Genomic DNA, 11,140 nt, shown 5'->3' on the forward strand with positions numbered 1-11,140 from the left:
CCAACTGCTCTTAAATGCAAGTAAAACTAAATGCATGCTCTTCAACCGATCGCTGCCCACACCTGCCCGCCCGTCCAGCATCACTACTCTGGACGGTTCTGACTTAGAATATGTGGACAACTACAAATACCTAGGTGTCTGGTTAGACTGTAAACTCTCCTTCCAGACTCACATTAAGCATCTCCAATCCAAATTAAATCTGGAATCAGCTTCCTATTTCGCAACAAAGCCTCCTTCACTCATGCTGCCAAACATACCCTCGTAAAACTGACCATCCTACCGATCCTCGACTTTGGCGACGTCATTTACAAAATAGCCTCCAACACTCTACTCAACAAATTGGATGCAGTTTATCACAGTGCCATCTGTTCTGTCACCAAAGCCCCATATACTACCCACAACTGGGAACTGTATGCTCTCGTTGGCTGGCCCTCGCTTCACACTCGCCGCCAAACCCACTGGCTCCAGGTCATCTACAGGTCTCTGCTAGGTAAAGCCCCGCCTTATCTCAGCTCACTGGTCACCATAGCAGCACCCACCCGTAGCACGCGGTCCAGCAGGTATATCTCACTGGTCACCCCCAAAGCCAATTCTTCCTTTGGCCGCCTCTCCTTCCAGTTCCCTGCTGCCAATGACTGGAACGAACTGCAAAAATCCCTGAAGCTGGAGACTCTTACCTCCCTCACTAGCTTTAAGCACCAGCTGTCAGAGCAGCTCACAGATCACTGCACCTGTAAATAGCCCATCCAATCTACCTCATCCCAATACTGTATTTGTTTATTTATCTTGCTCCTTTGCACCCCAGTATCTCTACTTGCACGTTCATCTTCTGCACATCCTACCATTCCAGTGTTTAATTGCTATTTTGTAATTACTTTGCCACCATGGCCTATGTTTTGCCTTACCTCTCTTATCCTACCTCATTTGCACATGCTGTATATAGATTTTTCTACTGTATTATTGATTGTATGTTTGTTTATTCCATGTGTAACTCTGTGTTGTGTAATTCTGTGTATGTGTCAACCTGCTTTGCTTTATCATGGCCAGGTTGCAGTTGTAAATGAGAACTTGTTCTCAACTAGCCTACCTGGTTAAATAAAGGTGAAAAAAAATAGTATTGGTTTCTTTGCAGCAATTCGACCATGAAGGCCTGATTCACGCAGTCTCCTCTAAACAGTTCATGTTGAGATGTCTGTTACTTGAATTCTGTGAAGCATTTTTTGGGGGGCTGAATCTGAGGTGCAGTTAACTCTAATGAACTTATCCTCTGCAGCAGAGGTAACTCTGGGTCTTCCTTTCCTGTGGCGGTCCTCATGAGAGCCAGTTCTCATGAGAGCCTTTGTCACTTGAGGGTTTTTGCGACTGCACTTGAAGAAACTTTCAAAGTGATTGAAATTTTCCATATTGACTGACCATAATTAATGTCTTTAAGTAATGATGGACTGTTGTTTCTCTTTGCTTATTTGAGCTGTTCTTGCCATAATATGGACTTGGTCTTTCACCAAGTAAGGCTATCTTCTGTATACCAAGCCTACCTTGTCACATCAGAACTGATTGGCTCAAACTCATTAAGAAGAAAATAAATTCCACAAATTAACTTTTAACATGGCACACCTGTTAATTGAAATGCATTCCAGATGACTACCTCATGAAGCTGGGTGAGAGACTTTTTTGGTTACTACATGATGTGTTATTTCATAGTTTTGATGCCTTCATTATTATTCTTTAATGTAGAAAATAGTAAAAATATAGAAAAACCCTGAGTGTGTGTGTGAATGAGTAGGTGTCCAAACTTTTGACTGGTACTGTATATACTTGGAATAATGCCTTGTAATGCTTGTTAATGCTTGTAACTTAAGCTTTATGCCTTGTATGTGAATCCATTCATTGTACAATGTAAATTAAATATCTGCCTTTGATATAGATAATTCTCAGACCAATTTTTGGTGTTCAATGTCAACTCATTGGCTAATGCTTGCTTGTATCTTCCAATTACACTGAACAAAACTATAAACGCAACATGCAACAATTTCAAAGATGTTACAGTTCATATGAGGAAATCAGTCAATTTAAATAAAATCATTATGACCTAATCTCTGGATTTCACAACTGGGGGAATATAGATATGCATCTGTTGGACACAGATACCTTTTTAAAAAAGGTAGTGGCGTGGATCAGAAAACCAGTCAGTATCTGGTGTGAACACTATTTGCCTCATGCAGCGCAACACATCTCCTTCGCATAGAGTTGATCAGGCTGTTGATTGTGGCCTGCGGAATGTTGTCCAATTCCCCTTCAGTGGCTGTGCGAAGCTGATGGATTTTGGCGGGAACTGGAACATGCTGTCGTACACGTCAATCCAGAGCATCCCAAACATGCTCAGTGGGTGACATGTCTGGTGAGTATGCAGGTCAAGGAAGAACTGGGCCATTTTCAGCTTCCAGGAATTGTGTACAGATCCTTGTGACATGAGGCCGTGCATTATCATGCTGAAACATGAGGTGATGGCGGTGGATGAATGGCATGACAATGGGCCTCAGGATCTCGTCACGGTATCTCTGTGCATTCAAATTGCCGTCGATAAAATGCAATTCTGTTGTCCGTAGCTTATGTCTGCCCATACCATAACCCCACCACTACCATGGGGCACTCTGTTCACAACGCTCGCCCATACTATGCCATACACGTTGTATGCCATCTACACAACATTTTAGAGAAATAAGATTTTTGTGTGTATGGAACATTTCTGGAATCTTTTTTTTTAGCTCATGAAACATGGGACGAACACTTTACATGTTTTGTTTTTGTTCAGTGTATATTAGATGTATTGAAGAAAGCACAGAAGTCTTGCATGTGAAGTAGCAACAACCCCTGTCATTTCTCCCACCTGGTGGTGCTAGTGTGTAAGACATGTTTTAAACTGATCCTTATTATGAATGAAATGTCCCCAAGCAGTAATTTTGTATGCCAGTTTTCATTATTCATAATCTATAAGGCACCTATGATTTGGTTGCCATATTCCCTGGTTCTGTACTATGCAATTCACTACTCTTTAAAATTCTGAAAGCAAGTTTCCTAAAATGAATCTTAATATGAATAAATTAATAATTAATAAACTAATAAGGCCTATTTCTCTCTCTCTTATTGTCAGTCAGAACACAGCATTCTGTGCAGAGTTCAGTCCAGGTTAATTTTAGTTGGTCCCAGATCTGTTTTTGTGCATCACAGTGAACATAGGAGTTGGCTAATTGTACGTCATAAACAGATCTGTGATCAGGCTAGATTCGCCTATCAGTGTATTGTTATTGAATCAGGATTGGGCAGTGGGGTTGGTTGTTTTTTCATTTGGCTGTCAGAGACACAGCCTATACCCTGTATAGTGCACTACTTTTTACCAGAGCCTTGGGCCCTGGTCGAAAGTAGTACACCATACTGTATAGTGAATAGGGTGCCATTTGGGACAAAGTCAAGGGTACCTGGTGTCTGGACTGCATCCTCGCTATCGGCTATGACACATTAGCGGTCTAATGCATCACACGTCTGGCATCATAAACAGCTACAGCAGAGACTCCATGACTCCCTTGAGACACAAAAACAATCTACTCAAGCTCAAACAAAATGCGTAGAAGCTGACGTGTTTAGGAATTGTCCCTGGTATTGAGGACTTTAATCAAATGGTATTAGAGCCTGAGTTTTACTATGACTTGTATAAACTAGTAATATCCCCTCAGGGAGGAATATAGTTATTCTATTCTGTACAAGACCTCTCCTCACTTCCTGCTGGTAAGCTAGTTGTTGCAAGTCATTTTTTGTTATTTTTGTTCTGTGACCAGATGGTGTGTTTACAAAAATACATTTCACTGTATGGTTACTTTGCCAAAAGCCTTTTCAGGTTTGCTTCATCTCTCAAAAAGGAGAGATTTTTACAGACACGGCTGCCATAGGCCTGAGGGGGGTTAGGTGTCTGTTTTGATTATCTATTAGATGAGAAAGGGCATGCTCTGGTATGAAGACTGTCTGCCATTTGTGAGATATTTTTTACTAAAGCAATCACTGCACGGTTTAGTATAGCGTCATAACACTTCCATACAAAATAGAGTACCCCTTTATGTTCATGCTTTACCTCCAGAGAATGACTTTCCCTGTCAATCAAAATACCCTCTTAAATCAGATCAGAAAGGACAGGCCCTAGTATGAAGCCATCTGTAAGGTATTTTTACCAAACCAATTGCTGCCTGTGGAAAATAAATCATGTCATGAGTAGCCTCTATCTCTGATGGACTCCCATCAGAATACATGGCCTCTAGTTTCTCTGATGGACTCCATCAGAATACATGGCCTCTAGTTTCTCTGATGGACTCCATCAGAATACATGGCCTCTAGTTTCTCTGATGGACTCCATCAGAATACATGGCCTCTAGTTTCTCTGATGGACTCCATCAGAATACATGGCCTCTATCTCTGATGGACTCCATCAGAATACATGGCCTCTAGTTTCTCTGATGGACTCCCATCAGAATACATGGCCTCTAGTTTCTCTGATGGACTCCATCAGAATACATGGCCTCTATCTCTGATGAACTCCATCAGAATACATGGCCTCTAGTTTCTCTGATGGACTCCATCAGAATACATGGCCTCTAGTTTCTCTGGTGGACTCCATCAGAATACATGGCCTCTAGTTTCTCTGATGGACTCCCATCAGAATACATGGCCTCTATCTCTGATGAACTCCATCAGAATACATGGCCTCTATCTCTGATGAACTCCATCAGAATACATGGCCTCTATCTCTGATGAACTCCATCAGAATACATGGCCTCTAGTTTCTCTGATGGACTCCATCAGAATACATGGCCTCTAGTTTCTCTGGTGGACCCCATCAGAATACATGGCCTCTAGTTTCTCTGATGGACTCCCATCAGAATACATGGCCTCTAGTTTCTCTGATGAACTCCCATCAGAATACATATCTGTGTGTGTGTCTGTCTCTCTGTCTGTATCTCACTCATTCACTCCAAATTGAATGGTTAATGCATCCATCCAACTGTAAGGCAGAAAGCCCTACCAGGCAGTAGTCAAGTGAAGGTCTGCTCTACTCTATGGTCCTATATAACCACCAGAGCAGGTGGAAGGGCAGCAGCTAATGGCCATCTCTGTGAAATGTTTGCTCTGCAGTAAATGGGGTGGTTTTACCCCCCCCCCCCCCCCCACACTTCCCTTCTCCCTCCCCTCTCCCCCACTTGCCACTGGTCTGCCCTGCAGTAAATGCAGTGGTTTAATAAAAAATATATATGTTTTATTGTCACGTACAATAGGTGCAGTGAAATGTTTTTATTTGTTTGTTTTTTTACCTCCCCCTCTTTCCCACCAGGGCAGGGGCCACTAATAAAGTTACTCCAGGCCTAATGACACTCCAGAGGCCACTAATGAAGTTACTCAAGGCCCTAACGACAGTCATTGAGGCCCTTAAAGTCCCTGCCGCAGCCTGAGATGATGGTGCTTGTCGCTGCAAAGTGCTCCCTGCCACTCACCCTTCGCCCTCATTCACCAGAGCAAACACCCCTTCGTCTGGCCACTAATGTGCCAATTCTGTCTGGGGCTTCTGGTCACGCTTTCTATTTTTCTCCCTCATTATCTTTTACTCTCTGTCTCACTATCTTTCCCTGTCTGTCTCGCTATACTGTTTTCTCTCTCCCTCTCTCCTCTCTCTCTCCTTCTCATGCTCTATTTTTTTATTTATTTTACCTTTATTTAACTAGGCAAGTCAGTTAAGAACAAATTCTTATTTTCAATGACGGCCTAGGAACAGTGAGTTAACTGCCTGTTCAGGGGCAGAACGACAGATTTGTACCTTGTCAGCTCGGGGATTTGAACTTGCAACCTTTCGGTTACTAGTCCAACGCTCTAACCACTAGGCTACCCTGCCGCCCTACCAGGCAGTAGTCAAGTGAAGGTCTGCTCTACTCTATGGTCCTATATAACCACCAGAGCAGGTGGAAGGGCAGCAGCTAATGGCCATCTCTGTGAAATGTTTGCTCTGCAGTAAATGGGGTGGTTTTACCCCCCCCCCCCCCACACTTCCCTTCTCCCTCCCCTCTCCCCCACTTGCCACTGGTCTGCCCTGCAGTAAATGCAGTGGTTTAATAAAAAATATATATGTTTTATTGTCACGTACAATAGGTGCAGTGAAATGTTTTTATTTGTTGTTTTTTTTACCTCCCCCTCTTTCCCACCAGGGCAGGGGCCACTATGTCCATCGGTCTGATTATAAACCTTGTGAAGAGACATGGTGAGACAGCTGCTTACACTGCAAGTGACAAACAAGGAATATGGTTTAAACACATTTACTTTGAAATGTGTCTATAAAGAGTTAAAGAGAGAGAGAAAAGGTTTGTGTTCACTATGGAGAGAGGAGTAAAGAGTCAACATTTCTGCTAGCTTCCTTAATGAAAACCAGAGTGTTTTCATTCTGAGGGTATCACGAAAATATTTTGAGAAAGTGTACATTTACACTGACTCGACATTTCAGGGCCATAGCATGCCTGTGTGGTTCCTGCGCACCAGTCCCCCCTGTCCCAATGACCCCACCCTACCCTGAAACGGATCCCTGTACTGTAAATACAGTAAGCTTTTACACGCTTCCCTTCTCCTCTGTGTCCCTTTAGCAATAACTCCATTTAACAAGGAGAAACTGCTTGACTGGCAACCGAGGAGTAATACAGTATATCTAAATTAACAACATAAGCTCTATGTTGCTATAAGGAAGTGGGGACCAACTCTGGGGCTACGTCCCAAATACCATCCTATTCCCTTTGTAGTCCATAGAGCTGTGGTCAGAAGTAGTGCACTATAGGGAATAGGATGACATTTGGGACACGTCCTGGTAAGATCTAATGGAAATATACATTTATAACGCAACATAATCTCTCATTTTAAAATCAAATCAAATCACATTTTATTTGTCACATGCGCCGAATCGAAGCTGTTAAGGAGCCTTTTGGACCTAGACTTGGCGCTCTGATACTGTTTGCCGTGCAGTTGCAGAGAGAACAGTCTATGACTTGGAGGACTGGAGTCTTTGACAATTTTTGGGCCTTCCTCTGACACGCCTAGTATAGAGGTTGTGGATGGCAGGAAGCTTGGCCCCAGTGATGTACTGGGCTGTACGTACTACCCTATGTAGCGCCTTTCGGTCGGATGCCGAGCAGTTGCCATACCAGGCGGTGATGCAACCTGTCAGGATGCTCTCGATGGTGCAGCTGTAGAACTTTGCAGTAATAGAAGTCTCTTCTCTCTCTATGCATGGTATTGTTTTCCTCTAAGGAGGTACGGCATCGCAGTCCATATCCTGGAAAATTAGATTGAAAAGCTGGCGAGTAGAACAGGATACTTTTCAGTAGATGCCCAGACATAAATTCACCACTTGTCAGCTAATTGGCAATTTAAAGGGCTGTAATGTCTGCAACGTGAAGGAGATTAATTTCTTTTTGTTATGTAACATTCCCAGAGGACAATATTTTAAAAACCACAAATGTTTAGCCTCATAAACTTGCATGTGGTTTTACCTTGGTGACTACTGTAAATAATTTATGAAGGTCTCCTTCGCCATTCCACTGGATGTAATAATAGTCATGGAAATGTTTGTGGTCGCTCTCATTATTATAATCCATAGCCTTAAACTATGACGACAACACCTGCAGCATCTCAAACCGTACAGTACAGTAGTTATTTGCAAGCTGACAAGGCTACTGTAAGTAAATCTTCTATATGATATTCTATGCCCAACCCATTGAATTGTCAGGGGTACCCAGAGCTAATGAACTCTAGGAGTGAGTGACAAGGGTAAGGAAGGTACACCCTCAGCCCAACCCTCTCTCCTCTACTTCTCTTTCTCCTTTTCTTTCCAATTCCCATGGGATACCTAGTGCTGAGCTGAGTGTGAGTGACTAAACTCAAGGCAGGCATTTCTAGCTCGTTCTATGTGAAGTGGTGAGAGAGGGAGAGAGAATAGATAGTTCCTCGGTTCAATATCCGACACTGCCAGCCAGCCATTCCAGAACCCAAGAACCACAGTATGGGACTGAGTGTGCCAGTGGAGCCAGCTAGATGGTAAAAACATATTTACCCAGCTGCTTGCCTCTGTCTTCTGTCCCTCTCCGGTCCCTCCCTGGCCTCAGCAATCCCTAAAGGCTGGGAACCAATCTTAGGAACAAATGTGGAGCTGTCCATACCAACTAGGCAACACTTGGGAAATCCCAGGTTGCCCAATTTCATTCTTTCTTGTCTCAAGTGAAAAAATAAATTTCCCCTTTAGAGCCCTGGCTGAAATAAAAGCTTTTAGGACCAGACAAATTGGGTGAATTAAGATTTTACTTTGATGTGGCCTATCTCTTTGAGCCTCATGTTTAGCTTGAATTTACAGTCAGCATAAGAAGAGAACATCTGTCGACTACCTGTTTATCTTACTAATGAGGATGCCCTTATGGTGTATTTCTCGGAACATAGTCAGGATGTCTGGGCCATTGCCTCTGGCTGATAGGTCTTTTACAGTAGTCCATTTGCTAGACTCTACAATCAGCTACAATCCATTTAGTCACTACCGCTACAGGTATCTTTTCAGTGCTCATTCACTCATCCATGTGCTGTGGTTGTAGATCTAACATGAGGAGTTGGAGAGATTATAGGACAATTATGTTTAGGACAACGATACACTTTAAGATTCCACTAGTACGGTAAATACCATGGAAAGTCTCCTTCCTCTTCTATGGTATCATAGTCGTGTCCAATATCTTGTCCTATGTTTGGGTGAAACAGAGGTCAAATCTGAAATGTCTCCCTACCCTATTCCCTAGCACTACAGGGAATAGGGTGACATTTTGGACCCTGCCAGAACCTTGAATGGGCTTTTAGGCTGGCTGCAGTGAGAGAGACTGTCACGCTACATGGCTGCTTACTGAAGTGGGAAAGGGTAGGGTGTGTGTGTGCGCGTGTTTATGTTATGCCTAAGTAGTTCTCACACCACTCTTGTGTGTGGAAAATTACACCCAAACAGCAGTTAGCTGTGTAAAACCTACTAGTGTTGTTCCCAGCAGTGAACAGGGAACACAGATCTGTGAATATGAAGTCAATTGTTATATAGATGTTCTACAATCGTCATGTACCAAGTGTGTTCTTTTCAGCTGTGGTGTCAACAGGGTATGTGATATGTTATGGTGGGCCGATTGAGACAGATTCCCTGTCAATCAATAGATGACAGGTTTTGTGGCTATCAATGTAAGGATGATCTCAGTCTACTCTGATGGACTTCACTTCAGTACTCAACAAATCAATAAAGCCTAATTTATCAAACATTGATTTGTTGACGAGTCAACGACAATGAGGCATACAATCATTATGATTTCTATCTGTGACTATTCTGTATCTATGATATCTTACACACACACACACACACACACACTCTCTCTCTCACAGAGAGCCTCTTGGTACAGTTTTACTTATTCCCTCAGAAGCTAGAGGGCTGAATTAATTAGCTATTTTTGGAAAGTTGAGCTTGCCAGCCAGGCCATTTAGGCCCGTTCACGTGTCATTGGATGATGGATTGAACAGGATACATAGCCTTTGTAATATGGTTGGAACAGAACAGGTCTACCTCTGTGATGACAGTCTCTTCCTCCTGTCTTTTTCCATTTTATTTGTGCTAATTCTGGTGTTCATCACCAAAACACGTAATTTAATTAAGGTCATCCTGTATTTCCTTTTTTCAGTGTATTTTCCCTGACCATCACCTTTTCCTTGCATATTCACTGACAGATAGAAATCCAATGAAAAACAGCTCTATTACGTTTGGCATTAAACTGGGATTCATCTTTTGTGAATCAGTGCTTTCCCCCTGTATGCTATTTGTACACAAATTAATTACAAAATTATTAGTGACACTATTCCCTTTCTCTTAATTTTGGAAAATGTTATCCATTTTATCTCAGCGTCCGGTTTTATCTTAATTTCATGCCTATCAAACACAGGTTAGGCTGCTACTAGGCTCTAAGAATACAGCTAGGCTTTGACCACAAAAACAACACCCAAAGAGTGTCTGTTTCCTGGACAACAGTGTTTTTAGTATATTAATTAATGGTAGTGTGTGGATCAAGTGACTTGCAGGCTTTGTACAGTTCAATAGTGTAAAGTACTTAAATAAAAATACTTTAAAGTACTACTTAAGTCGTTTTTTGGGGGTAACTGTACTTTACTGTTTATATTTTTGACTACTTTTACTTTTACTTCACTACATTCCTAAATACAATTATGTACTTTTAACTCCATACATTTTCCCTGACACCCAAAAGTACTTGTTAAATTTTGAATGCTTAGCAGGAAAGGAAAATGGTCCAATCTCGAATGCCTCTGATATGGCGGACTCACTAAACACATACTTTCACTTTTGATACTTAAGTATATTTTAACAATTACATTTACTTTTGATCCTTAAGTATATTTAAAACCAAATACTTGTTTACTTTTACTCTAGAATTTTACTGAGTGACTTTCACTTTTACTTTTACTCATTTTCTATTAAGGTATCTTTACTTTTACTCAAGTATGACAATACGGTACTTTTTCCACCACTGGTACTATTTATTAGGACTTCAATGTCAGGACCAACAGACCTGAGGTCAAATACTATTTGAAATCTTTCAAATACTTTTTGTATTTGCTTTAGCCTGCCTGGAGTGGCAGAGGGGTGGAGTTTGCACATTTGTGACCACTTTTATTGGTTCCATTGCATCAGGCAAGCTCAATCAAGCCCAGCTAACATATTTGAAATTATTTAAAATAACATTTGATTCCTGGAAGCCAGGATATTTGAATAAAACAGAGTAATAAAATGTGGCCTGGACCTTGTCATTATTCATGACAGTTGTCAAATATCCTGACTGTTCTCACTACTTATAAACGAGAGGATACATGGGACATTTTTGGGTTTGCGATCCTGACCTGAACCGAGGACTCGCTTGTCCAAATACGGCTGTATATCTTTCCTTTTCTGTCATCCTTTCACTTTCTCTGTGTCCCTTTCTCCCATCTCTGTTTCCTTCTATCTCTTCATCTCTCCCCTTTCTGTCTCTATTTCTCTTAATCT

This window comes from Salvelinus alpinus, chromosome 22 (genome assembly GCF_045679555.1).
Source record: "Salvelinus alpinus chromosome 22, SLU_Salpinus.1, whole genome shotgun sequence".
Classification (NCBI taxonomy): domain Eukaryota; kingdom Metazoa; phylum Chordata; class Actinopteri; order Salmoniformes; family Salmonidae; genus Salvelinus; species Salvelinus alpinus.